Below are 4,921 nucleotides of genomic sequence, written 5' to 3'. Positions count from 1 at the left end.
GTGTAGGTGTCAAGTGAAAACTTGAGACTGAGCGGTTAAAGTCAAGGTCCAAAGCAAAAAAAGAGTGTGCTTAAGAACCCTGGACACCTCTAATTGGGGACTTTAGCAAAGCTGAGTCACAATCTGAAAAGGTTCACCCAATTATGTGTCTGTGGCATTTATGTATCCGGTGGTAATACTGGAAAACAAAGTGCTTAGGGCCACGGCCAAGACTCATAAAGAAGCTGTGTTCAAGAATCATCATACTGAACTAGGAGAATCAATAACACTATCTGAACTCTGAGTTCCTATAGATGCCAATCATTCTGAACCTCAATGGATAAAGTGAGATGCCAAAACTATTCAAGAGGCAAAAAGCTATAAGTCCCGCTCATATGATTGCAGCTATGTTTCATTGATAGTTTGGAATTTATAGTATATTCTCTTCTTTTTATCCTATTTGATTTTCAGTTGCTTGGGGACAAGCAACAATTTAAGTTTGGTGTTGTGATGAGCGGATAATTTATACGCTTTTTGACATTGTTTTTAGTATGGTTTTAGTAGGATCTGGCTACTTTTAGGGATGTTTTCATTAGTTTTTATGTTAAATTCACATTTCTGGACTTTACTATGAGTTTGTGTGTTTTTCTGTGATTTCAGGTATTTTCTGGCTGAAATTGAGGGACTTGAGCAGAAATCAGATTCAGAGGTTGAAGAAGGACTGCTGATGCTGTTGGATTCTGATCTCCCTGCACTCAAAGTGGATTTTCTGGAGCTACAGAACTCAACATGGCGCGCTTCCAATTGCGTTGGAAAGTAGACATCCAGGGCTTTCCAGCAATATATAATAGTCTATACTTTGGCCAAGAATAGACGACGTAAACTGGCGTTCAACGCCAGCTTTCTACCCAAATCTGGCGTCCAGCGCCAGAAAAGGAGCCAAAACCAGAGTTGAACGCCCAAACTGGCACTAAAGCTGGCGTTCAACTCCAAGGAGGACCTCTACACGTGTAACACTCAAAGCCCAGCCCAAGCACACACCAAGTGGGCCCCGGAAGTGGATTTATGCATCAATTACTTACTCATGTAAACCCTAGTAGCTAGTTTATTATAAATAGGACCTTTTACTATTGTATTAGGTATTGGGGATCAGTTGTAAACCATCTTTGGACGCCTGGTTCTTAGATCAGAGGGGCTGGCCATCTCGGCCATGCCTGGACCTTCACTTATGTATTTTCATACGGTAGAGTTTCTACACTCCATAGATTAAGGTGTGGAGCTCTACTGTTCCTCAAAGATTAATGCAAAGTACTACTGTTTTCTATTCAATTCTTCTTATTTCTCTTCTAAGATATCCATTCGCACCCAAGAACGTGATGAAGGTGATGATTATGTGTGACGCTCATCATCCTTCTCCCTTATGAACGCGTGCCTGACAAACACTTCTGTTCTACATGAAATAAGCTAGAATGAATATCTCTTAGATCTCTTAACCGGAATCTTCGTGGCGTAAGCTAGAATGATGGCGGCATTCAAGAGAATCCGGAAAGTCTAAACCTTGTCTGTGGTATTCCGAGTAGGATTCAATGATTGAATGACTGTGACGAGCTTCAAACTCGCGAGTGCTGGGCGTTAGTGACAGACGCAAAAGGAGGGTGAATCCTATTCCAGCATGATCGAGAACCGACAGATGAATAGCCGTGCCGTGACAGGGTGCGTGAGCATATTATTCACTGAGAGGAGGGGATGTAGCCACTGACAACGGTGATGCCCTTGCATACAGCCAGCCATGGAAAGGAGTAAGACAGATTGGATGAAGATAGCAGGAAAGCAGAGGTTCAGAGGAACGAAAAGCATCCCCATTCGCTTATCTGAAATTCCTACCAATGAATTACATAAGTATCTCTATCCCTATTTTATTATATAATATTCGAAAACACCATTATTTTATATCCGCCTGACTGAGATTTACAAGGTGACCATAGCTTGCTTCATACTAACAATCTCCGTGGGATTCGACCCTTACTCACGTAAGGTATTACTTGGACGACCCAGTGCACTTGCTGGTTAGTTGTATCGAAGTTGTGACAATTATGAATTAAGATCAAAGCACCATGCTTTGGAGCCATTACCAAGGATTGTTCGAGCCTGGACATCACAATTTCGTGCACCAAGTTTTTGGCGCCGTTGCCGGGGATTGTTTGTGTATGGACAACTGACGGTTCATCTTGTTGCTCAGATTAGGTAATTTTCTTTTTGTTTTCTTTTCAAAACTTTTTCAAAAAAAAAAAAATATTTTCAAAAACTTCTCCTCTGTTTTCGAAAAAAAAATTTTTTCAAAATTTTTAAGAATGAATCCTAGTGTTTCACGAAGCATGTGAAGCCTGGCTGGCTGTAAAGCCATGTCTAAATTCTTTTGGACTGAGGCTTCCAAACCATTAGAGGTAAGTTACATACTTGATAAATGATGAGCAGCAATTTGTTATCAAGATCAATATACTCTGATGTTAAATGCTAAAGCTTGGCTGGCCATTGGCCATGTCTAGTGTTTTGGACTGGAGCTTTCTTTGAAAGCTTGGCTGGCTAGTGAGCCATGTCTAATTCCTGGACTGAAGCTTTAGACTAAGAATGCAAGATTCCTGGAATTCATATTGAAAATTTTGGAATCCTTATTTTCCCTTTTCAATAAATTTTCGAAAAAAAAAATCCAAAAAAATTAGAAAATCATAAAAACCAAAAATATTTTCTGTTTCTTGTTTGAGTCTTGAGTCATAACAGAAGTTTGGTGTCACTTGCATATGCATCTTGCATTTTTCGAAAATATCATGCATTCATAGTGTTCTTCATGATCTTCAAGTTGTTCTTGGTAAGTCTTCTTGTTTGATCTTGATGATTTTTTGTTTTGTGTCTTTTCTTGTTTTTCATATGCATTCTTGAATTCTTAGTGCGTAAGCATTAAAGAATTCTAAGTTTGGTGTCTTGCATGTTTTCTTTGCATTAAAAATTTTTCAAAAATATGTTCTTGATGTTCATCATGATCTTCATAGTGTTCTTGGTGTTCATCTTGACATTCATAGCATTCTTGCATGCATCACATGTTTTGATCTAAAAATTTCATGCATTGCATAATTTTCATGTTTTTCATAAAAATTTCAAAAATCAAAAAAATATCTTTCCCTTTTTCTCTCATCAAATTCAAAAATTTGAGTTGACTTTTTCAAAAATTTTTAAAATCAAGTTGTTTCTCATAAGTCAAATCAAATTTTCAATTTGAAAATCTTATCTTTTTCAAAATCTTTTTCAAAAATCAAATCTTTTTCAAAAATTCTTAGTTATTTTCGAAAATTCTAAAAATATTTTTCAAAAATCTTTTTCTTATTTTTATATCACATTTTCGAAAATAACATAATCAATTAATGTTTTGATTCAAAAATTTCAAGTTTGTTACTTACTTGTTAAGAAAGATTCAAATTTTAAGTTCTAGAATCATATCTTGTGATTTCTTGTGAATCAAGTCATTAATTGAGATTTTAAAAATCAAATCTTTTACAAAAACTAATTTCAATCATGTCTTTTCAAAAATATCTTCTTATCTTATCCTTTTCAAAAATATCTTTTCAAAATATCTTTTCTAACTTCCTAACTTCTTATCTTTTCAAAATTTGTTTCAACTAACTAACAAACTTTTTGTTTGTTTCTTAACTTTTTCAAAACTACCTAACTAACTCTCTCTCTCTCATTTTTCGAAAATATCTTCCCCCTTTTTCAAAATTTCTTTTTAATTTATTAATTATTTTAATTTTTAAATCTTAATTTTCGAAAATTACTAACATTTTTCAAAAACTATTTTCAAAAATCACTAACTCTTTTTCAAAATAATTTTCGAAAATTATCCCTCCCCCATCTTATTCTATTTATTCATTCATATCCTAACATCTCATTTCACCTCTCTTCCATCCTCACAGTTGTGTTTCTTCCATTATATTACATTCTCTGTCTCCCCCTCTTCTTCCACTCACACAGGGATCCCTATACTGTGGTATAAAGGATCTCCATTATTATTATTATTTTTCTGTGCCTTCTTCTTTGTCATATGAGCAGGAGCAAGGATAAGAACATTCTTGTGGAAGCAGATCCAGAACCTGAAAGAACTCTGAAGAGAAAATTAAGAGAAGTTAAAATACAACAATCCAGAGATAACCTTTCAGAAATTTTTGAACAGGCAGAGGAGATGGCAGCCGAAAATAATAATAATGTAAGGAAGATGCTTGGTGACTTTACTGCACCTAATTCCAATTTACATGGAAGAAGCATCTCCATTCCTGCCATTGGAGCAAACAACTTTGAGCTGAAACCTCAATTAGTTTCTCTGATGCAGCAGAACTGCAAGTTTCATGGACTTCCATCTGAAGATCCTTTTCAGTTCTTAACTGAATTCTTGCAGATATGTGATACTGTTAAGACTAATGGAGTAGATCCTGAAGTCTACAGGCTCATGCTTTTCCCTTTTGCTATAAGAGACAGAGCTAGATTATGGTTGGATTCTCAACCCAAAGACAGCCTGAACTCTTGGGATAAGCTGGTCACGGCATTCTTAGCCAAGTACTTTCCTCCTCAAAAGCTGAGCAAGCTTAGAGCTGATGTTCAAACCTTCAGACAGAAAGAAGGTGAATCCCTCTATGAAGCTTGGGAAAGATACAAACAGTTGACCAAAAAGTGTCCTTCTGACATGCTTTCAGAATGGACCATCCTAGATATATTCTATGATGGTTTATCTGAGCTATCAAAGATGTCATTGGACACCTCTGCAGGTGGATCCATTCACCTAAAGAAAACACCTGCAGAAGCTCAAGAACTCATTGACATGGTTGCTAATAACCAGTTCATGTACACTTCTGAAAGGAATCCTGTGAATAATGGGACGCCTATGAAGAAGGGAGTT

General features: G+C 36.3%; 1 non-coding gene across 1 annotated transcript; it reads right to left on the bottom strand.

Moving 5' to 3' along the window:
- Window positions 1–4,606: 4,606 nt before the first annotated feature.
- LOC148572768 (small nucleolar RNA R71) lies at window positions 4,607–4,714 on the bottom strand. Its single transcript, XR_015905642.1, has one exon. It is a non-coding gene; the product is annotated as a small nucleolar RNA R71 (small nucleolar RNA).
- Between the last annotated feature and the right edge of the window lie 207 nt (window positions 4,715–4,921).

The sequence above is a fragment of the Arachis ipaensis genome, chromosome B2 (assembly GCF_059453495.1).
Source record: "Arachis ipaensis isolate K30076 ecotype BB chromosome B2, ASM5945349v1, whole genome shotgun sequence".
Taxonomy (NCBI): Eukaryota; Viridiplantae; Streptophyta; class Magnoliopsida; order Fabales; family Fabaceae; genus Arachis; species Arachis ipaensis.
The sequence above is the reverse complement of the archived record's forward strand: the minus strand, read 5'-3'. Positions and strand labels throughout refer to the sequence as shown.